Source organism: Bos taurus, chromosome 15, assembly GCF_002263795.3.
Source record: "Bos taurus isolate L1 Dominette 01449 registration number 42190680 breed Hereford chromosome 15, ARS-UCD2.0, whole genome shotgun sequence".
NCBI lineage: Eukaryota > Metazoa > Chordata > Mammalia > Artiodactyla > Bovidae > Bos > Bos taurus.
The window spans coordinates 25,989,436-26,014,732 of NC_037342.1; the positions used below are offsets into that span (position 1 = coordinate 25,989,436).

Genomic DNA, 25,297 nt, shown 5'->3' on the forward strand with positions numbered 1-25,297 from the left:
CTAGTTACTGACAGAAAGCTTAAAATGACCAACAGTCAGACGAAGAAGATGAATGAAGTTCTCCATGTGCAGACTCTGCGGTCCAGCAACGCTCTCTGTTGGCGGGTATCCTCGGCGCACGTGCACAAGGAGACACGTACACGAACCTTCACTGACGTAAGAAAAGTCTGCAGACAGCCCATGTGCCTATCAACAGGGGGACGGCTGAATAACAGGTATATGTGTGCTTTGGGGTACAAGGTAGCAGCTAAGTGGAACAAGCAAAACCTGCATGCAACAACACGGACGGGCTTCTGGGCACCGCCGTGGAAGGGACTAAGCTGCAGAATGATGTGTGCGGTATGCTAGCACATACGCCATCCCACAGCATTCCCACGAACTATATGTTTACATCTCCATCTGGACGGACAGACACAGATACACACAGACAGACAGGTAGGTAGACAGAGACATGAGCAAATACAGAGGAAAACAAGTTAGCGGACCCCACTAGGCATCCATCAATGAGGACTTCAGCCTTTTCTAAAATACTTTTAAAGGGAAATATATTCATATATTTCTTGACTAATTAGAAGTTAAAGAAAAAATATATTTATAATAAACTGGGAGGTAACTGAAGGGGACAACATCAAGAACTAAAGGAAATACATCTGAGTCTTTCAAGTTCTATCAAAGGACTAGCAGATGAACTGATTCTACCTCCTCTAAAAGTGTTACTTTTGAAAAGCATTTCAAGACAAGGATACAAATATCTAGAATATTTGTATCTAGTTTTGGTGGATTGTGAATTTATGTAAGTTTAAAATATCTAGACATTTATTTTAAACATCTAAATATTTATGGGCTCCTTTAGAAAAGAGCCAACTTTATCAATATAACTACCTTACTACAGGATGGCAATACATCCATTAAATGGAAAAAAATAATAAAATATTAATTCTTATAACACCTTCAGGATAACTGGCCATGGAAGAAAATATATAAATGGGACTCATTTATATAAAAGTGAATCCATTAAGAATGGCAAGAGTCCTTGCATGTGGTGAATTTCTTGTGTTTGGAAATGTGCCTAGAAGTCATCAGATTTGTTGTTAGTGAACCCCCATCTGTCATAGCTCGTATCTGAACTATGGATAGCTCTTAGTCCCCAAATCAATATGCTGTGCATTCGTGTCATCTAGCATCCAGTCTAGAAGCTCTGCAATTGTCTATGAGCTCCTCGATTCTTATTTTCACAACCCTGTGCTTTGTTATAATTCTTGGCATCCAACTGACAAAATATAGAAATATCATTTTAAAGACTTCACTCAAGAAAGCTTGGCTGTGGAGAAAAGGCTACTTCTGTGTGTGTGTGTCTGTCTGTCTGTCTCCACCCACACATGGAAACTCAAGAGAGGATAAAATTATAAAACATTATACTTCATTATGGTTAAGAGGTTATCACCTCAAAGGACTGGAACGTGTCTCAGGCAAGATACTTTTAGCAGTGTCTCATCTATGAGGCCAGGTATTCAGCAAGTCCAGCTTCCCAGAGCATCAGAGGGGAGTGTCAGAGCTCCATGGCGGGCACTAAGTCACACCAACGCCACAGGCCTACTTAAGCCCTAAGCAAGTCATGGACAAGATTTTACTCAATGGAAGATGATGGGCCATCACCATTTACTCTATTAACATACTTTTCATATACATCTGATAGTCTTAGTTATCCAGTTTTCCAACTTATAACAAAATAAAAACAAATTTAAAAAAAAAGAAAAAGCTGAGAGCAAAAGAAGAGATAAGAAAAACCATTTTTAAAAATTACTGAGAACTAAGAAAAGCCTAGCCATCTCTCTGAGTGCAGAATGGACAAAACAACCAATCCATATGAATGGACTCGAATAAGTTGATTAGCATTCTACAAGATCCTGGGTTATTCACACAAAACAAAATTCAATCTCCTATGTTTTTTAAAAGGCATAGAATTGTGTATGCCATTTTGGGACAATTTTCATCAAACAGCAGGCATTAAGTTTCTCTGGTGAGCTCTACTGAGTTGTCAATGCCATGACATTACCAAAGAAAAAAGAAAAAAATGGATAAGGTGATTTTCAGTTCAGTTCAGTTCAGTCACTCAGTCATGTCCGAGGTGATTTTAGGTGGTACTAATAGTGTGTGTGTGTGTGCTAAGTTGCTTCGGTCATGTCCAACTCTTTGTGACCCTAAGGACTGTAACCCATCAGGCTCCTCTGCCCATGGGATTCTCCAGCAAGAATACTGGAGTGGGTTGCCATGCCCTCCTCCAGGGGATCTTCCTGACCCAGGGATTGAAAGTGAGTCTCTATGTCTCCTGCATTGGCAGGCGGGGTCTAATAACAATAGTGTCCAAAAGAAAGATGTCCATGAGGGCAAAGACTTAGTGTAGCTTGTTACCTGCTTAGTTTCCATGCGTAGAGCAGTGACTGGAACTCAACGCTTCTAGAGGGCATGAATGTATAAATGAAATAAATGAGAGGCTGAAGAAATGTATGAATCAGCAGATTGAAAACAAATGGACTCAGGATCCCTCCAAACTCTACAAACCTAGAGTTTGAATGAAATATTAAAAACTTGAATATTTCAGGTTCACCTTTGGAAAAACAACTTGTAAGGAATACCATAAATGAAAAGGTATGAGGAAGAGAAGGCAACGTGAAACACATTCACAAAGAGGAGAGGAAGGAAAAAGTTGATGTCTTTAATTGCCTACCTTGTTTCTAAGACTCAAGAGCTCTTGCATTTTCTCCTTTCACCACCTCATCCCCTCCAGCTGAAGGGTGGACATGCATGGCACAGGTCCACAGTTCTATAGAGATCTCTAAAATTGGGTGTGGAGAGAACCTGACAGCCTTTGTTTACTTAAGATTTACCTCAAAAGTTCATTTTTTACTTTGAAAGGCTTTCGTCCTATAATGTGTTTCAAAAATAAATTCCATCAACATTAAATCACATCTTCTTGAATTATAAACCTATCAAGCGGAAGGAATTAGCCTTAAGCTGCCAACATCAAAGCAAAGGAGTCCGGCCTTCGGTGAGAACCGCCTACCTGATTGATGGCTCTGTCCCTGCATTCAGAGTCATGCTAAGTAGAAAACAAAGAGGTTATCAAATTTCAGTAATTAATATGAGTAAACATGAGTTGAGCTAACAAAAGCAATTACTTGGAATTTTAGTGCCATTATCTCAACATTTCATGTTTTGCCTATTTCAATGGAAAACGGAGATTAAAATGAATGCCTCAAGACTGGAGATTTGGTCATTTCAATTCCAAAGTTACCATCCACCTGTGTAGCACAGTTGACAGCTAATTTAATACTCTCCTCCAGATAAAATAAATTACTCTGACTTCAGTTTATAAAGAATAAAAAGACTCCCTAGTATTTTCACTCATTTTTGATATGAGAAAAATCATTTCAATTTTCTGAATTAAAATCGGCAGGACAGGTGGGAGGGAGCACATGTTTGTTTCTGATGATATTTTTACATTTTGCTGACATTAGTGGAAATATTTCACTTTGATATTATCTTCTGGCTTGGGTCTGCATCTTTTTGCACTTCTTTCTGGAGTCATAACTGAGCACTTCTACAGCCTTAATTATACTAAAAGGAACAGGAGGGGTAAGGATTGTGATTTCCTTTCTTAAAGATACAAAAAAAGTCCCAGAAAACTGGAAAACAGATTGACAACTTTTATTAGAAATACTCCCAGTATAATCTCAGAGCAGTAAAATATGAATTATTCCGGATTATTTAAGTGTCAGAATAAAGTGTCACTAAACGACCCTGACTCTATCATCCTGGGACCGTCCACCTCCCTCATAAGACCATATTCAGTCCATCACCAAGCTTGCAGATACGGCCCCTAAATACTGCTCAGCTTCACCCACTTCTCTCCTTGCCCCTACACCACCACCCTAACACAAGCCACTGCCACCTCTTGTCCAGACAGTAGCCTCCTAAGCTATGGGGCCCCATCAGCATCCACTCATACCCCTTCACACTGGAGCCCAAGTGCTCTTTCTCAGGAAATGACTAGGATCATGTTACCCCTTCCTAATTTCTTAAACCCTCTCAAAGCCTTTCCATGTTTCTTAGAATAAAGCCCCCAATTTTTCCCAGAGCCTACAGGGCCCTGAGCGGCCTGACCACTGCCCACCTCTCCACTCGCCCTCTGACTCCAGCCACAATGGCCTTCTTTCAATCCCTTTAACGCACTTGGTTCCTTCTGGAAAGCACTTCCGACAATTTATGGCCTGGTTAACTCACACCGGCCCTTCAGTCACAGGTCAATCATCACTTTTCTGTGGTTCCCACTCTGGCCATCCAGACCACACCAAGTTCTCTTAGTTTATGATTTCACTGAGCTATAGGTTTCTCCTCCATGACACTTGGACCACTTAATAACTGTACATTTGTGCGACGTTCGCTTAATAAATAATTATATTAAGTATATTTAATAATTACTCCTTGACTGCAAGGCGCATGAGGGCAGAGGCCAAATCTGCTTTTGCTTACCACTGGCTTCTTCCACTCAGCACCTAGCACATACTCATTAAATAAAAACATCCTAAATTAATTGTTGCATGCGTTGCAATTATCCATCTGGGATCTGCCTTCCTTGGTGAGCTATGAGGTCAGAGATTATGCCTTTCTCCCCCTTGGCCTCCTCATCATCCAGCCTAGAGCCTGGCCCATGGTAGACTGTTGATCAATAAGTGCTTAATGAATGCCTGAGCAGAGTAAACAAATGTTTTTTTAAAAATATAAAAGCAGTAGCTCTGACCATCTCTTGGAATGATTAAGCATCCCAATATTTGTATTGCTCAGGAGAATCAATTATCCAGACTTCCTGCAATGTTGTTATATGAGAAGAGATTTGTGGAAATAAGGTGGCTCTGATAGCCGGAGGGTCTGACACATCCACCCACTTAAAACTGCTCCTTTTAGACCAACATGCCCAGTTCACACATGACAAACAAAAATCTGTCCACACACATTTTCATTTGAACAGGAGTCTATCTGTGCAGAAGGAGAAAGAAATTAATTTCTGTGCACTTCTGAGAGTTTGACATCCTACCTAGATTCGTACAGCACACTCAGATGATCAAAGCCTAGCTTCCTGGTTAAAATCAGGTGAACAACAACAAAAACACTAATGTTTAAACAACATTCCAAATTATGTCATGTTCAAGGTTCAACTTGTCAAGTTCAAGGTCCCTTTAAGGGCTTTTGTATGTCTAATGAGGGAATCCAAACGATGAAGCCATATATCTGCACCGGCGTTTGGTGGGGAGAGATGCACAGCCCCCAAAGCATTACAACATCACGAGACTTAATGTGTTGACTGTTGTACGGGGCCTTTTCTTCTTCTGCAGAGCCATGTAGATAATATTTCAACAATAACCACACATTTCTCCCTGCGGTATAGACACATACAAAATGCATTAGGAAAGATGCCAATAACTGAAATGCTTTTCTCCGTAGCTCTATTCAACTGAGTGTCTCCCAGGTGCCACAGAAGTGCACAGCTTTCTGAATCTGGTTCCAAAGGGAGCTCAGAGTCAATAAGCCTCCTCAGCTATCATCCAGCATGACTAAATCACTCCAAGGGCAAACCTTTCTGAGTTATGTGACCATTTCTTTTGCAGAGTTTTACCGAAAATGGCATGCCATAAACCAATTTATCTCAAGGTAACCCACACTGCTGGATGAAAAGGAGCCCCAGAAACGAACAGAAGGAAGAAAATGCTAACGTTTCAAGTTCCACAGGATCTTCGATCACACAGAGAAATGAGCATAAATGAAGAAACCAAGAAGGTTTCCAGAACCTACAAGGGATCATTCCAAATAGCAATAGAATCCCCCTATCCCAGGATTAGAATAAACCTGTCACTACGGTGGGGCTTTGCCTTTTAAAGGGGTGCAGCAAGGAAATTCTCTGCTGATGAGAAGCAAGCTGTGCAAACACATCAGTGGGTTCAATGATGTTCAAAGGACATTCTGGGATGCCTTTTATGTTGTTCTCTTGCGAGCCTTGGACAGGAAGACGAGGGAATTCTCCACTCAAAAAATACTCCATTATTTTAATAGGATTACATTTTAGATTGACAATGTTTAAAATAGCCCCCTGAATTTATCAGCCTGCCAGCACTTCAAGTAAGTAATTTTAATGCAAAGATCTTTTAAGTTTAAGTAAATGACTGGCAATGAGTCAAAAAATTCCCTCTAGCTTTCTAAAACACGACACTCCAGCCATCAAATGGGAGTTCATGAACTCAGGAGTAAGGACCTTCACACTGGGTTCTCTGCGTCTATGATTTGCCACATTTTTAAATACATGAGTTTCTCTGAACTTTTATTTTTTATGACTCCTCTTTGGTTTCCAAAAGCATATTTTGGCTTGACAAGATACAGGCTGACTGAAGGTTCAACTGAATCTCTGACAAAGGTATCGTATTCTTTAGTCTCTAAAGCCTCATTATTCCTTCCTTCATCACCCGTCCCTTCTCCTTTGCAACAGACAAATCAATAATATTAATACATACCCAGGACCGACCATATGCCAGGCCCCAGCTAAGTGCTCTAAATCAGCCAAGTGATTTTTGTTTCCTGCTCCAACTACCCACCTTGCGTCAGAGATCCTGGGTTAGAAACCAGGCTCTGCCATTTACTATCTTCAAGTTTCCTAGCTCTATATGCCTTGTTTCCTTATCTGTACAATGGGTTGAAAATAGTTCTCCCCTCAGGCAAATCTCATGAGGATTAAATGAGGTCATCTGCGCACAGCAAAAGCACAGTGTGGGCGGGAGGCAAGGACCCTGTCACTGGCTGGCTTTCACCTCTCCTCCCTACTCTTCAAGCCACTGGCCTGAAATCAAATGGAACAAACAACACTCTTTGCATGAGATTTTCTGAAAAGCTGAGTTCCGATTAGAGGATCAGTTCTCTGAGGACTGTGATGACTGTTTCGCTTTCTCGCATAGTTGCTACCACATTCCATTATAAAATGATAAAGCTTCAGATTACCTAATAGCATGGGTTGGGAAAAATAAACAGTAGACGGTCTGGGGTAGGCGTTGGCAAACTACCATTTGCGGGCCAAACCCACACAAAGCTAAGAGTGATTTTTATGCTGTTTAACGGTTGACAAGATCAAAAGAGGAATAACATCTCATGACACATGAAAATTGCATGAAATCCAGATTGCCAGTATCCATAATAAAGTTTTATTGGCACACAGCCACACTCATATGCATTTCCTATGGCTGTTTTCATATTACAACAGCAGAGTGAACTCATTGACAGAAATCTGTGGTCCAAAAGGCCTCATATATTTACAGAAAGCATTTTCCAATTCCTGGTATAGACCAGTATTTTCTGGTTTAGAAAAAGCTTAGTACACGATGGTGAACATTTAAGAAATCTACAAACCCCTCTGAGAAACCACAAATGGTACTGCTTCAGTATTTCTTGGTCGCAAAGAGTCGGACACGACTAAGCGACTTCACTTTCACTTTCAGTGTCTCTACAAAGACACTAGGCAACAGGGTTTGGGCTAAAAATAGATATCACGGTGATGGGGGCTCTGAATATGAAAAAGTTAACTATCTTCTGCTCTTCGTTTTATGCACTAACCCGCTTCACTCAATAAAATAAATTAGGAAAAAAGTACCATATACACACACATACATCTCATACAAAACCAACAAACAAGGAGCTACTGTAGAGTACAGGGAACGATACCTGTTCTATATTACAAGGTATCTTGTAATACCTTATAATGGAAAAGAATTTGAAAAAGTATATATACGTATATGTATATATACATTATCTATAGATTACGTGTATAGACAGATTCAGGCTTCCCAGGTAGCGTTAGTGGTAAAGAATCCACTTCTCAATGCAGGAGACATGAAAGACATGGGTTCGATCCCTGGGTAGGGAATATCCCCTGGAGGAGGGCATGGCAACGCACTCCAGTATTCTTGCCTAGAGAATCCCATGGACAGAGGAGCCTGGTGGGCTACATCCATGGGGTTGCAAGGAGACGGACACGGCTGAAGTGACTCAGCATGCATATAAGTGAATCACTTTGCCATACACTTGGAACTAACACAATACTGTAAATCAACTAGACTTCAATTTTTTAAAAAATTCTTATTTTATGTCTATCATATGACACAAAGGGTCAAGATGGTCACATATCTTCTTTTTTTTCCAATTCTGAAATCTTTTATATTCTTTAATGTGAATAAATATTGTTACAGCTTTTTCCAAACGTATTCCTGGAAACATGAGTCACCTACTGAGTGGCTTTGCTGCTTTGCTCTCAGTTAATAAGTGTGCTTCTCAAATTCAACTCCCACCTATTTACTGAATTTTGTTGGGGCGGGGAGCCCACCTGGCATTCTCTTCTCGACTCTTCTATGTCTCAAGTTCCTTTGTCATGTACTTTGACTCTTTTGGATTTATATACATCTGAGGTCATAACAATGACAATAAGTGTAATTGGTAAGCTCTGGCCCATGAGTCCAAGTCTTGAACTTAATTCTCAGTGGACCATTTAGCTGCTCTGTCCTGTAATTCAGTAATTCATGCACTTAGTTTTCAGGAGAAACAACTAAGAGAATGAGGATAAATGAAAGCAAACCCACCGTCCCCAACACCCCAGCAGGACAGCAGTGTCCCAAGTATGACGTGCTTGTTTCTGAAACGAGAGGGACTGACTTACTGATCATGCCATCCCCTCTACTTCTAACAGTCTGGAATGCAGTAACAGCACACTTAATTTTTGCTTTAAAAAGGTCCTCTTTCAGTGGTCAGTCAATAAACCAAAGAGCTTATAAAAGGTGCCTGAGTCTGAATTGAACTTTGTTCTCCTAACTCCTAGCAGCTTCAGAGCTCTAGATAGCACTGGCAATAAATATGAAAGAACAATAGAATCCAAGTAATCCTTCTTGTGAGTAAAATGTCTGCTGGAGAAGTCTGTGGGGCAGCACCAAGAATTACATGTACTCACAGACAACGATGGACATGAGTTTGAGCAAACTCCGGGAGATAGTGAAGGACAAGGAAGCCTGGTGTGCTGCAGTCCATGGGGTCCCAAAGAGTTGGACACGACTGTGACTGAACAACAACAGACAACAAAATCTGGCAGAGTATTCAGCTCTCAGAGTACTTACATCCTTGGATGGAATATTTCTTCCCACTTAGAGATATTTCTACTCCCAGAAAATTCAATAATGGTAAGAAATGCAAGAATCGCCCAAAGGTAGAATGGAAAGTTCTATCACTTTATTTGTTTGCCTCATCATGCAGCATGTGGGATACAGTTCCCCAGCCAGGGATCAAACCCACACCCTCCACATCGGAAGCACAGAGAATAATCTCAACCACTGGACCACCAGGGAAGTCCCTCCATCACATTATTGAACAAATAATTCTCAGCTTGTTCAGTTCTTTCATGATCTGAAAAAGAAAGCCTTTCCCTTTTTCTTTTCCTGATTTGAGGGAAAGGGAAGAAAAAAGCTAGGCCCAGATTTACAAGACATAAGGACCAGACCAAACGGACTTAGGAAACTAACACCATTTTAAATTACATTGACAAAACATGTACCCAAATTTGCCAGTTGTTGCCACCTGATTCATCTTGAGTATAATAACAAATAAGCACAAGAAGAAGTGTTCATGACTACAGAATGCTGTCCTAATCCTACCCAAAAGCTGGTGGATAGTCAGCAACTTCACTAAAGAGAGGAGAGGAAAAAAGAGGAATGCCCCCAAAGCAAGAGGCTAGTAATATCCCTGAAGTTCCTCTCATCCCAAAATGTTGAACTCCCCAGTCCAAATCAGACTGAAATGACAACTTCAAAATCGGATGAGAGAGGAACTACACAGAGCACATGCTTCTTGCTGGCTGGCTTTCCTTCGGAACCACTTTCCTACTGCAGATTTTTTTATTTATTGCCATGAAAATGATACCTGTCGCCAGAAGTTACAGTATAGACAGCACCTAACTCATTATCAGGGTGGATAAAAAGGGAGAGTTTGAGGAGGTTTCTCTCCTCTCAATCAAAAGAAGTGTGTACTAGAGAAAGGAAAACAAATACAGGAGAATCTTTGCTAACAACGCCTAGCTTTAAGGCTCCACATGAATAAAAAAATTTAACAAAAAACAAAGCAGAACTAGGGGAGTATTGTGAAATGCCTGATTGCTGAGCGAGCGTATTTTAGCATACTAGTTGTCAGAGCAAGTCAGTGGGATTTGAGAGCACATTTCTGTTTTGACATCTGGCCCATAACAAAATTACTATTGATCTGTTGTGAGCTTCCAGCAAAAACAGTATCACCTAGTCTTAGAACAAAGAATCATACACTAAATAACAGGCAATAATCATCCTGTATTTGTGCCTTCGGCCCCAAAATCACATCTCTGCTGGTGTTCTGCTTGGTCCATTTTGGGATGAACGTCCTATTCCTGAATCTAGGTGTCCAGATGGTTTTTAAAAGTGATTTTTACCACAATAGGATCAAGCCCATCCTTCCGGTAGCCTGGTGGCAGCGGTAGTGCAATGCTGGCACCCACCTTGAACACACACTTTGGTTTGCTGCTGATTCTGGAAACTGACAGGACAAGCATTATTTTCCAACAGATGTTCTAGAGGCAGTGGAAGGAAACAATGAAACAAATCCGACAGTCCAAACTGTTCATGAAGGTTTGGAAGAGGCAAAAATAAATAAAAGAAGAAAGTAGAACCATCAGCCTTGTTTCTAATTTGTTTTCACAGCTCTAAAAATAAGTATAGGCAAGTACCACTCACAAATGATGCAACTTTCATTAAAATGATCATTTATGATTTTTAGTGGGCTATATATTTGTCAATGACAGTAATAATGTATTAGAGAACTCTGACATAACATTGTGTGTGCCAAAGAACCAGGTTCCTCCTGTAGCATTGTTTAGCTGGATATTGCCTATTTATTGTCCAGACTAGTAAATATCTTCTTTGTTTCAGGCCTTGGCATATGCACCCCCAAATACATCACAGCCTGCTTTTCAGACCAAAGCTGTATTAACCAAGAAGCTATCAAGTTTTGTTTTGTTTTTTTTGGTCTGCATCAGTCAAAAGAAGACAAACAATATAGATCAAGTGCATCTGCGCTCCACTCCATTGATTTGTTGCATGTGTGGTTAAATCCTGTCAAGCAGTATTAAAGGTGACACATTATCATCAGAGCACCCACTCCAAAACAGGCTCAGTGAGTCATCAGAGAGGCTTCTTCCTGCCATGCAAAGCAGTTACAAAACTTACTCCAACTCAAAGGACTTTTCAAACATGCAACCTATAACCCTCCAGCAGTACTTCAGCAAGGAGCTCTGAGTGCAACGATTTTATAATGAAAGGTTAACCACTACCACCTTGGAGTGGAGGGAGAGATGATATGAGGGGCACAAGGAAGACCATATACTCAAAGATTTGGTGCCATGGCATCTTAAAAGGAGCCTAGTGTGTGCTAAGTTGCTTCAATCATGTCTGACTCTTTGTGACCCTATGGATTGTAGCCTGCCAGGCTCCCCTGTCCATGGGATTCTCCAGGCAAGAATACTGTAGTGGGTTACCATGCCTTCCTCCAGAGGATCTTCTCAACCTAAGGATCAAACCTGTATCTCCTATGTCTCCTGCATTGGCAGGTGGGTTCTTTACCTCCAGCACCACCCAGCAAGTCCATCCATCTTAGATGATTTAGGTGTAACCTTGACTGCAGGGGCTTCCCTGGTGGCTCAGAGGTTAAAGCGTCTGCCTAGAATGTGGGAGACCTGGGTTCAATCCCTGGATCGGGAAGATCCCCTAGAGAAGGAAATGGCAACCCACTCCAGTACTCTTGCCTGCAGAATCCCATGGAGGGAGGAGCCTGGTAGGCTACAGTCCATGGGGTCGCAAAGAGTTGAACACGACTGAAAGACTTCACTTTAACTTTCACTTGACTGCAGGTAAGAGTAGACCAGATAGATGCTATTGTCTAGAACCCATTCATGACTTTAAACATGTTTCCCTTCTAGTTCTTTCACCAGAGACTAGAGACAAGAGACCACTCCTGGTGGTCTGTGGTTCACTGATTGCTGTGGATTAATACATTGAGTCCCTTGAACTGCAAGGAGATCAAACCAGCCAATCCTAAAGGAGATCAATCCTGAATATTCACTAGAAGGAGTGATGCTGAAGCTGAAGCGCCAATACTTTGGCCACCTGATGTGAAGAGTCGATTCATTAGAAAAGACCCTGATGCTGGGAAAGATTGAGAGCAGAAGGAGGAGGGGACAACAGAGGATGAGATGGTTGGATGGCATCACCGACTCAATGGACATGAGTTTGAGCAAGATCCAGGAGATGGAGAAGGACAGGAAAGCCTGGCATGCTGCAGTCCATGGAGTCACAGTCAGACACAACTGAGCAACTGAATAACAACAACAAACACTGAAGCACTGCACGTTTCTCTTCATGGCCTCAAAGGATGTGTTCTGCTGACAGACTGCAGCTTAGGAGAACCAATTCTTTAACTAATGTTTTGCAGAGATGTCCACATGCTGACCTCAGCAATATTAAAGGCATACAATTCTTATGCAAAGTCACGAATGCAAACTCATTTCAAAGTTATCTATGAGAAATTGTCAGATCAACTCTAATGACAAAGCACAGCCAAGTGGTGCTCTGAGAGAGGGAATCCATTACACTGCAGTAGCACAGAAGGTCTTTTCATAATATCTGCACGAAGAACATGAACAATTGCTCGCTTTTTTCTAGTTTATTTTTTCCCATCAAAACATTGGAATACGGTTCAGAATTTCTAAAGTAAATCATATTTTTAATAAACTCTGTTATGTTATTATACACTTGTAAATTTTTTTTAAAATCTGTTCCCTGTATTAACAGCTCTACAAGTGGCAGAAATCAGAACAGCAAACATTTATCCTGAATTTGCCAAGGCAGCACTGATTTCAAATATTCTACCCCCTTAGTACTTGTTTGTGTGTTAGTTGCTCAGACATGTTTGACTCTTTGCAGCCCAATGAACTGTAGCCCGCCAGACTCGTCTGTCCATGGAATTCTCCAGGCAAGAACACCAGAGTGGGTAGCCATTCCCTTCTCCAGGGGATCTTACTGACCCAGGGATAGAACCCAGGTCTCCTGCATTGCAGGCAGATTTTTTACCGTCTGAGCCCACCAGGGTGATTGAAATGTCCCAGAAATGCATTTAATTTAATGTCCAAACTATATTTTCAGTATCTCCATCCACATGTGATTTTGGCAGGAAAAAAAAATTATTTGGCATAATCTTCTTCATTTCTCATAATCTTTTGTGGGGTTTTGGTTCAGAATATATCATCACTGCATCAATATTGCAAACAGCACACATTTCATCCCCTGACAGAGATTTTCCCTATACTTATCACACATAATATGCGGTAACTATTTCAGGGCCTTATTCTTACTAGACTCTGAGCTCTTGGAGGAAAGGCATCCTATCTGCTTGTTAACCAGTATCCCAATATCCAGCATGGTGCCTGGCACACGATGGGTGCTCAGCAAATACGTGCTGAATTCTGGAGTGAAACATAAAGCAAATACAAAGACAGAAATGACACACTCCACCCAGGAAAATCTCTAAGGAATCAACTAAATGCAATAGGGTGCTTTACTACTTCAGAGAGACGTGAACTGTTCCTCCTCATAGGCAAGTATGTGTGTATGAACTCCATAAAGGCAGCAAAGGTGAATTTGGGGCAAAGACCACTACTCCATGGAGTGAGCTGCGAGGTCAAATGGGACCATAAGACCACCGTTTGAATAATGAGCCAATGAACTCTGCTTCCTGAAGTTTTCCTTCGGAGCTTCTGAGAAAACTGGATACTCAGTGGCCCTTTGGCTTTCATTTTTCAAGGACAATAATCTAAGTTTGGGCTTCCCTGGTGGCTCAGTTGGTAAAGAATCCACCTGCAATGCAGGAAATCCCAGTTTGATTTCTGGGTCAAGAAGATCCCCTGAAGAAGGTATAGGCTACCCACTCCAACATTCGTGGGTTTCCCTTGTGGCTCAGCTGGTAAAGAACCCACCTGCAATGCAGGAGACCTGGGTTCGATCCCTGGGTTGGGAAGATTCCCTGAAGAAAGTAACGGCTACCCACTCCAGTATGCTGGCTAGTCCATGGGGTCACAGCAAGTCAGACACAACTGAGCCATTTCACTTTCAATCTAAGTTTAGTTCAAAATTTTAGCAATCACGACTCTTAGAAATAGGGAATAGAAATGTGTCTTTTTCCTGGGGGGAGAAAAAAAATACTGTAAAACAGTGAAGTCCCTGCCTTCTCAGGCCTGTCCCTGGAGGTGTTGGTTGAGGGTCTCTCCCCTTACGTGAATAGACGGCGATATGCACCAGGAAGGGTGGAACTCAACAATGAAGAGAACGCCTTGAAGGTCTGAGCATTCGAATAAAAAATGGAACTTACAGAGAGACTTAGTATGCTATGCTAAGTCACTTCAGTCGTGTCCGACTCTGTGCGACCCCATAGACGGCAGCCCACCAGGCTCCCCCGTCCCTGGGATTCTCCAGGCAAGAACACTGGAGTGGGTTGCCATTTCCTTCTCCAATGCATGAACCTGAAAAGTGAAAGTGAAGTTGCTCAGTTGTATCTGACTCTTAGCGACCCCATGGACTGCAGCCTACCAGGCTCCTCCATCCATGGGATTTTCCAGGCAAGAGTACTGGAGTGGGGTGCCATTGCCTTCTCCGAAATCAGAAACGGACAAAACATTGTAAATCAACTATTCTTCAATTTAAAAACAATAAAATCTAAAAAATAATCTGATATATAAGGGAATTTAAGACTGTGCACAGTCAAGGATGTCACACTAAATGGACAATTGACAAGAAAGGATTAGACTCTAGGAAAGGGAAAGGGACAGAGGAGTGGATGTTACAGGGGATAAAATGGCAACCCACTCCAGTACTCTTGCCTGGAAAATCCCATGGACAGAGGAGTGTGGTAGGCTACAGTCCATGGGGTCGCAAAGAGTTGGACACAACTGAACGACTTCACTTTCACTTTCATAATATATGTAAGACCATTCTAATATGGCTATCCAAACATGAAAAGGCCTACTTTAAAAAAAAAAAAAAACTGTATTGGCGTATAGTTGATTCACAATGTTGTGTTAGTTTCTGCTGTACAACAACAAGGGAATCAGTTGTACATATACATGTCCATTCTCTTTTAGATTCTTTTCCCAGATAGGCCATTACAGCGTATGCATTGAGTAGACCTCCCTATGCTATACAGTAAGTAGGTCCTTGTTAGTTATTTTATATATAGTGTGTATATGTCAATCCCAATCTCCCAATTTATCCCTCACCTCCTTCCCCCCAGGTAACCATAGCTTGTTTTCTACATCTGTGACTCTATGAAAAGGCCACTTCTAAGCTTTATGCTGAGTACAGTCTCTAAGGTCTTCTCCAGCTCTGCAAGAAAAGTTCTCATTTGTAACACAAGAGAACAGACAGGATATTACGTTCTCTCCATCAGTGCAGGTACATTAGCCAAATCCAAAAGTTCTTCCTCCCATCAGAAGACCTAATGTAGCCTTAAAAATAGATACCTAACACAAGCAATGATTTATGACAGATTAGCAATCATGCACATTTATTTCCCAAACTGCTAAGTTTTTTGCTCTTTGCCAAGCTAATATCAGGCTGTTAATATTCCCAATAAACAGCTTGTCTAAAAGAAACTTTGTACTATAGCAACTCTTACAACAGGCCATTTGCATCTTCAGAAGCAGAAGTCTGCAGGCATTAATAAGGATAAGTGCAGCTATTTAGCCCAGAACCCCTGAGGACAAGATACATGATCTAACACCTTTTACTTAACAAGTTTCCAAGCCATGAGTCCTCTCATCAGCATGTTTATAAGCTTACTCGCATATTCTAATGGTAAGAGTACCAGATGACAGATCTGTACGTAGGTACAAGAGGGTATCATTTCTCCTCCAAGCATATGCCAAGGCACAGAGCTGAAGAAAATGCTGCGTATTGTTCACAATACATTCCAGGACCTCTTCTATTGAAAACTAAATTTAACTGTTTTGATGCTAACATCAAGCAGACAAACATTCTCCAGCTCTGAGCCAAAGATTAGTAAATCCCAGGATTTACTAATTAGGTGAATGAAGGGAAAAAGATTTGAACCAAGAAAAAAAAAAAAAATCCACATGTAGATAAACATAGTTAATAGGCCCCATCCATTAACCAGCTTCTGTAAAAGCCAAACAACCTGGTTTTCAAACCATCACTGTGACCACCACTTTATACATTAATTATGCATCAAAATAGATCACTGGTATTTTTGATAATACAAGTAATGGTAGAGTGTACAATCTGAGCACAAAGTCCCAAAGCAGTGTAACTTGGAGTTTTTTCCAAAATTCTTTTGTTATGGAAGCCAGAAGTCAATGGTTCTAATCCCAGCGATGCCTCTCTCCAGAGTTTTAAGTATAGTTGGAATTACAATGTCATGTTAATTACTGATACATAAGAAAATGACTCAGTTATACGTATATATGCATTCTTCTTCGTATTCTTTTCCATTATGGTTTATCACAGGATATTGAACATCGTTCCCCGTGCTATACAATACAATCTTTTTCTTTTAACCATTTATACCAGTATGCATCTGCTAATCCCAAACTTCCAATCCTTCCCTCACCCATCCCTCAACCAGTCTAATTTCTATGTCCATGTTTCTGTCTCATAGATAGGTTCCTTTGTGTCATATTTTAGATTTCACACATAGTGCTATCGCTGGAGTTTTTAATAGCTGGCTAATCATTAGTAACCTGTAATCTCAATTTCTTTCACCTTTAAAATTCAAAGACTACTTGTAATGTGCAAAATTTTTCTAGATGGAATAAAAATGATTAAATACATGGTTATAAAGGATTTTAATGTCCTCAGAAGATGCTGGATCTCAATATTGTTGAAGAACTTTTAATTATAAATATCTCCCAAAGAAGAAATAGAAAGCATTGAATCAGGCTTCCAGAAAAATATTTTTTGTCTGTCTAACATGTACCTGGCATTCTGCTGTGTTTGTGGATGCAAGGATAAAACAGCCAAATTGTAAGGCTGCCCATAGCCCTGAAATTTCAGAATACTTGGGAACAGAAAATCAGATATAATAGTATAACATGACATGTGAAGTGCTACAATAGAAGAAAAGACAAAATGCTACAGGAGCACAGAAGGGAGTACCCACGTTTTTTCAAGTCAAAGTAAAAGATGAGAGGTGAGTGGGTGAGTTTTATATATGTACTATATTTCTAATCAATTCTGAAATCCAGATGAACACAGTCTGTAGCCAGCATTAGGACAATTAGCCTAACTCTAGCTGAAATTAAGAAAAACACTGCTCCATGCAATTCTAGCAATTGAAGAACATAAAAGATGAAAATAGCTGCCAGTCAAAATCAAAAGTAAATCCCAACCAACACTCAGTGATAAAGAGAAAATTCATTTGGAAAAACACATTCCAGAAGAAATCAGTAAAGAGTTAATAAAGCTTTCTACAAACTTAAGAGAAAAATATCTCTATAAAAACGTACATGTAATAAGGCTACAGATCATTGGTTAGCTGCCAGAAAAATGATGGAATATGGCATAGTTTACTTATTTCTTTTTAATGGCTCCAACATTCCACCTGAAAAATTGGTCCCGGAGCTGTATAATTGGGGATAAAAATTAAATGACAGTTTCCATTTGTCATGATGAAAGCTGATCACTTGTGTTTTTTCATTTATCCACACTGACTAAAGTGGTTCCTGAAGTCTACCAAGCCAATCTTTTCCCTAACAGTGCAAATCATGCTGGTACTAAAATAAAGGGAGAAACAGAATAAGCTTGTTGGCATCGGAACACATACTTCATTCAGGTTCCTGAGTTCCTGGGTCTCTATCTCCAAATTGTCTAGAGGCGGGAGCCAGAAGACAACTTTTGGGGCTTCATTAATGTAATATGAAAATAAGCCACTGGTCCCTTTTTTTTTTTTTTTTAATTCATCAATATTGTGAAATTAAATTACTAATATTTCACATTATCAGTAGGAAATCAAATCCTCTTTATCATCGTCATATTTAAAAGACTACTCACACAGCAAAGAGAATGTCAGTAAACAGATTTAGGACGCTACAGGGAGAAACTAACCCTAGACCCCACACAGGGAAGACGGAAGTGCACAGAGCTTGAGGCTGTTACTGCTGTTCTGTTTTCAGGGACGGGGATGTGGAGAGGAGAGGGGCGGCTAAGTGTGAGGGATGCAAAAAGACCAAAAACTACTGCAAGAGACTCTGGCGTCAGACAGTTCTAATATTAAAACATAACACGTACACGTGGGCTTTTGCTCATCCTGATCCCAGAAGGTATTTGGAAAGAGGAAGGCAATCCCCCAGAAATATATTTAAAGGCTTAAAAACAGATTTTGTCAAGCTGCTTTGAAGTATACACCTTCCCTTTCTAGACTGGGCTGATTTGAATTTGATTGGATTTTCATCAGTGACCTCTGATGAAGTGTTTCAAAACTCAAGCTGAACTAGGTAATTCAATATCAGAGTGAAGAACAGAGACTCGGAAGTCAGATGGCTGCTCCCCCTGATGCTAGCTGCATGATCTGAGGCAAGCTGTTCAACCTGTGGGTACCTCAGTTTCCTGTCTAGAAGGTGAAGATTAAAAGAAGGGTGTAAGTATTAAAGGATTAGTGCATGTAAATTGCCTGGACTAATGGCTAACATATAGTGAATCCTTAATAATGTTATTATTGTTACTATTATGCCATATAAGAGTGGTTTTTTAAAAAAATCATGTCATCAGACTGAAAACTACTGACAAGAAATTTAATAAAATTATACAGATGTACTGTTTAAAGATACAATAATATGTACAATCAAGCTTATAAAACAGATATAATATATATATTATATATAATAATAATAATCCAAGGCGATTATTCCTACAAAAAGTGTTTACCTGACAAAGATACTCAGCTTGGAAAGGACTCTCCTAGTGGATCTAAGCATCTTAGTTCAAAGTAAGGATGGTACTGAGTGCACATAAGCAATTCAAGGATGACCAAGAGTCCCTTGGACTGCAAGGAGATCTAACCAGTCAATTCTAAAGGAAATCAACCCTGAACACTCAACGGGAAGGGCTAATGCTGACTGAAGTTGAAGCTCCAATACTTTGGCCGCCTGATGCAAAGAGCTGACTCACTGGAGAAGACCCTGATGCTGGAAAAGATTGAGGGCAGAAGGAGAAGGGGATGACAGAGGATGAGATGGTTGGATAACATCATTGATTCAATGGACATGAGTGTGAGCAAACTCCGGGAGATGGTGAACGACAGGGAAGCCTGGCAGCGTGCTGCAGTTTGGGGGTTGCAAAGAGTTGGCCACGACTGGGCGACTGAACTGTAATAACAAGATGGGACCCTGGCCTTAAGGAACTTATACCTCCCATGTGCCAGTAGCTATATGAAGAGCTTTAATTATATCATTTCTCTTACTTCACATGAATAAAATGAGCAAGGCATTGCTGTGGCTATGAGACAAAGTAACAGTCTAGGATACAGAAAAATAAAGTACTGGCCAAGGCCTTGTAACAGTGAAGTTTTAGTACTAAGATTTCTACCCCGGTGGATCTGACTTCAAAGCCACGTTCTCACCAGTACATCACACTGTTTTCTATTTATTTGTAATTCATTAACTACTTGCCAGGGACAGGATCAGGCAACCAAAAGCTCACGTGTTTGGAACTGCTGCCAAAAGATGTTAAACTAGAGATAGCCACTGAGTGTTTTTAAGATGAGAGGAGCGTTAGAAAGGCCACCCTCTTTACAGACTTAAGAATGGATGAAAGAAAAGAACTAAGCCCCAGAGAGGTTAAGTAATTCACCTAAAGTCAAAAGATAAAGCAGCTGTAAAAATTACAGTGTAACAGTATGAAAATAACACTTCTTTTACAAAAATCTTAGGTATAAATCTGTTATCCCAAATGAGGTGAAAGAAAGAAGCTTAACAGGACCAGAGAGGTTCCAGAAGAACAGGGTTACAAATTCAACCTCAACCAGCAAACAAACAAGAGCAGAGTATCCTGGAAAGGCAGTCTTGGGGAGAGAGGCTGGGGTGATAAAAAGTAACATTTTAAATAAAAAACCAAGATTTGCCACCATCTTCCCCTACCCTCCAGAGAGCCCAGGTTGAGACCCTGGGAGCTATCAACTGGCCAAACAGGTATGGAGCCTGAACTCGACTACAATACGCTTAATAAGAGGCTTCCAGACGCCACTGAAATATGTACAACCTATCACTTTAAAACCTAAAACATGATCTGCTGCTACTGCCACTGCTACTGCTAAGTCACTTCAGTCGTGTCCGACTCTGTGCGACCCCATAGACGGCAGCCCACCAGGCTCCCCCGTCCCTGAGATTCTCCAGGCAAGAACACCGGAGTGGGTTGCCATTTTCTTCTAATGATTCTCCACATCATCCGTCTTGTCCGTAGGTCCAGTGGGACCTGAACTATATGATGAACTAAGTATATAATCTCTGATATATTACCTAGATAAGGGTATTTGGTACAATTATCAGCTTCCACTGTAAACATCTGCACTTCAAAGAGGCCAGTAGAAAGAACATAGGCCTTAAAAGTTATAAATCTGAGTTTGAAGTTGTGGCTCTGCCATTTATTAGCTATATGGCCCTAAATACATCATTTAATCTCTTTGAGCTTAAATCAATTTCTTCTCCTGTTGAAGAGGAATAAACAATAGCTAGTTCTAGTCTCTTTAGGATTAAATGAGAAGAAGCATAGATGTCCTTGCTGGTTATTGGCTTGTGGTTGTTCAGTTGCTAAGTTGTGTTTGACTCTTTGTAACCCCATGGACTGCAGCATACCAGGCTTCCCTGTCCTTCACTAGCTCCTGGATTTGCTTAAATTCAAGTCCATTGAGTCAGTGATTCTACCTAAGCATCTCATCCTCTGTTGCCCCCTTCTCTTGCCCTCAATCTTTCGCAGCATCAGGGTCCCTTCCAATGAGTTGGCTCTCCACCTTAGGTGGCCAAAGTATTGCAGCTTCAGCATCAGTCCTTCCAGTGAATATTCATAGTTTATTTCCTTAGGATTGACTGGTTAGATCACCCTGTGGTCCAAAGGACTCTCAAGAGTCTTTATTGGTTTATTGCCTCTCAACTTCAAATTCACCCTTTTTTGCCTGCTCTGAGAAGACGGATCTGAGCCTTTTAAATGTTCTTCCTTTACCCACTGACACACTGTTAGGTTTGTCAGTAGAGGACACTGGAGGGACACTGTGGAAGGAACTAGGTTTCGGTATCCAGCTCGTGAGGTGCTCACGGATTCCTCAGGTCCAACAGAGCTAACTGACCAAGCATATCCAGAGCCTTGCAGCTTCCCCAGCAGGCTCTTTAGGAGAGGCTTGCAGCTTCCCCAGCAGGCTCTTTAGGAGAGGCTTGCAGCTTCCCCAGCATGCTCTTTAGGTGAGGCTTGCAGCTTCCCCAGCATGCTCTTTAGGCAAATCCTGTATCAAAGTGCCTCCTAAGAGACACGGTCTACTGAACAGTTTCCCCCAGCATCCTAGAGAACAAATTTCCAGCAAGTTCCATAGCAGCACAGCAACCTCCCTGCCACAGCGTGCCACAGCTGTGCCCACTGCAGTACCGCCTGTAGGAGGCTGGAGCTCTTCCTAGGGTTCTCTATCCCAACCTCAGCACAGTGGCTGCTCTCTTATCTGCTATTCCTATACTCTAGAATTCTCTTTAAACCGTACTAGCAAATCCCTCATTATACAATGCCCTGTTCAAGTGAACGAGTCTTTACCTCTTGAAATAACTGTGTGCTTTCTCTCTCTTAATTGGACCCAGATTAATACAGTTTCACAGACTAGTGCCTGATGTTTACAGTTTATGTTCAATAAACAGCACATCCCTGGTGGCTCAAGTTGGTAAAGAGTCTGCATGCAATGCAGGAGACCCAGGTTTGATCCCTGGGTCAGGAAGATCCCCTGGAGAAGGGAACGGCAAACCACTCCAGTATTTTTGCCTTGGAGAATCCAATGAACAGAGGAGCCTAGCAGTAGAGTCCATGGGGCTGCAAGAGTTGGACATGACTCAGTGACTAGACCTGTAACAACCATATATGTTGGAGTTTCTCTCATCCCTATTCCTAAAACGCACACACTCCTTTCCCTTTTTCATTCTACTGACCAGAACATGAACTTATTTCTACTACAAAAATCCCTACATGGTGTCAGTGGAGTAATGAATAAGTAGAAAAAGAATGCCCCATAAGTTTCTGTCCAATACATGAACAGAATAAAAAAGAACACTGCCTTCCAACTAACTGACCCTTATTCAGCATGCAGCTTAGAAAATGCTTTTTGCAACTACCTTGGTTGACCTAAGACAATGTGACAAAGTGTGAAAATGCCTTGTTTTTCATGCCAAGGATATTTCCAAAATGACCTAAAGAACCAAATTCATTAGTATGTTAAAAAATTTAAACAGGAATCATTTTATTTCCTCTTGCCTCAATTCATGGTAATAATAAACTACAATATTTTGAAAAACCATAGAAAATATAGAACATTACCTGTCCTAGAATAACTGATGAATTTGTGTTAGAGGATGGGGTTGACAGCACCACGTCCAGGGCAAGAAACAGTGGGTTTAGCAGCAATATTACAAAGCCAACATGTATTTCCTCATCTTGCAAATGTACCAGCTTAATTCTTGGGTAAAGGAGTGTAAAAATACATTATTCAAGGTGTCATATATTGTTGGCACATATTTTGAAATGAAATTACTATAAAAATAGAAAATCTCAAATGTATTAAGTTTCTGTCTTCAAATTCTTTATTTCTAATCCTCAGAATTATTCTTCCTCTGAAAGAAAAGCTATCTCGCCTTTGACACAATCCCATGTCATCTGTATTTTTACTTGTGTCTAAAAGTCTCACTTAATTATCTATTTAACAGGAGCAGAGACTGGATGGGGGTGGGGGGAACCTCATCATCTTTTAGGCAGGCACCTTGTCCGATTTCAAGAGCTAACCCCCACATTAAAACACCCCAAAATAGATATTGTGAGCCACCGCAGGACCCCAACATAAAGCAAGGCTCCTCATTAAAAGTTGGAATGGACCCTGCCAGCGATGCCTGCAGGGATGCTCAACAATAGCAATTCCACCCCATGCCTTTTCCGACCTAGATTAAATTACTGACAAAACGGACAGACTACCCAAAACTGTGAGCAACATATTTTGCCAATGAAAATAATGATCGCGCTGGTATAGCACACATGCTTTCTGTTCAGCTTGTCAGTGTTTCCAGTTAAGGGGCTCAACAGTCTTACCAGCCAACCCTTCCCCTGCCAAAACCAATAAACTACCTTCATTTCTTAAGCCCCCTCAGGGCTTTGAATTACTGTCCATTCTGCACTGAGGTCAGTCCTGTAAAACTGTTTTATCCCCCGAGAAGAGCCAGAAGCAGAAGCAGCCCCTACTGAAAACTCAGATGGAGAAAATGTGAGAGTATGTGAGCTTCCTGTAATTTTCCACTGTCAGTGCTGCACGTCTGCATTCTTAAAAGTTGCATCTACTGCTTGAGATGGCAAGGTGAGCTTCCCAGCAGCAGCATCCCTTAACGCTCACGGTGTTTTATATGAAAACATGTATTTCTCTACACCACTGTGTAACAGGGTAAGATTTCAAAACGGCCTAACTTTATAGTTCCAAGCATTCTAGTGAGTTCAACAGTCTCTTATACAATATAGTGAAACAAACACATACAAACACAAACACACCCCTTAAAAGTATGCATTCTTGTTGGATTTTTCATTTTATACCAGAGAAAACAAGATCATGCCAGATCTCTTGACAGCAAACAAAACCTGTTTAGGAAAAAACAAACCTTGCCATTTATTTTTTTTTTATTTGTTCATTCAGTCATTCAATTCATTTATTTATGGAATAACTTCCCACACTAAAAATCTGTTAGAATTTTTTTGGATAGAAAGAGAGCTCCTTTCATCCACCCTATGCTTTTCCATACTACGTGAGAATCGGATACAGTCACTCTGTTTGACCTGGCAAGCTAAACTGCTGAAAACAAGATCCTTTCCCCTAAGGAGGGGTCTAACCGATGCCAGTTTCAAAATATGACTTCAAGGCTTCAATAGAAGATGTGACAAGAGCACCATTCTTATAAAATACTAGTCCCCAAAGGCCCATCTTTCGGTCCATTTCTTTCCACCTGCATCCAAGTTTGGCTTTCCAGGCACAGTCACTGCTACTTACTTTTTACCTCCAGGCATCCCACGATTCTCAACTTCATTCACAGCTTTTATTCTTGGTCCTAAATTATGCCTCTACTCTGGTAATAAGGGAGGAGGAAACCTGCTAAATGCATCCTTGATGCTGATGTGATCTTTCCAGTTATTGAATGTTTCATTGAATTTTACACTATACAACTTCAAATGTAGAAAGCCGCTGATTCATTTTGTTAACTGTTGTTCAGTATAGATAGCCAGCTCCATAACTATACACTTTGATTTGGTACATGAGAAAACGTATTTTTCATTACAGCCCTTATCCTCCTAATGACATTTCCAAACAGGATTTTAAGAACTGTGAAGCAGAAATAAAATTATGCTCAAGTTCCAAATTGATCTCATGGAATGGAAAATGGATATCATTGCCAGTGAGTATTAACAGGACTCTAAGCAGGCAAGTTAAAAGTTCAGAAACATTTCTCAAAGAAGGATCATCTTTCAAATGCCCCTTACATTAGCAATCACAACAGAGATTCTTTGAAAGAACTGAAGAGTCTCTGATGAGATCCAAGCCCCAACCCCTAGGTCCTTTATACTGTACTTGGACTTCACCATCTGCTTTGGTGTTCCTCCTTCCTTTTCAATAATGAATCAGGGCTAACATTTCAGTTATCTGGATTTGCACAAAAACCTAAAGGAGCCATGAAATTGCTTCTGTAAAGCACATTCTGTGGTGACTTTTAAATAGCTTTAAGAATAATTTGGAAATAAAAATACCACTGTAGCAAGTTTTATGTCTTCTACACGCATATGCTAGAGCAATTTCTTTCTCCCGGAGAGAGAAGGGAGGGATATGTCTAAACTTCGTAACACGCAGCCAATTATGGCCCACT

At 40.8% G+C, this 25,297-nt stretch overlaps 1 protein-coding gene across 13 annotated transcripts in view; it reads right to left on the minus strand.

Moving 5' to 3' along the window:
* CADM1 (cell adhesion molecule 1) overlaps window positions 1-25,297 on the minus strand; it is a 350,114-nt gene that overhangs the window by 268,492 nt on the left and 56,325 nt on the right. The window contains exon 1 of one of the 13 annotated variants that reach the window (XM_005215847.5): window positions 1-25,297. This exon is cut by the window's right edge and continues 12,789 nt beyond it. The exons of the other annotated variants lie outside the window; for them this stretch is intronic. The gene's annotated coding sequence lies outside the window, so the exon portion shown is untranslated. 13 annotated transcript variants of the gene reach the window in all.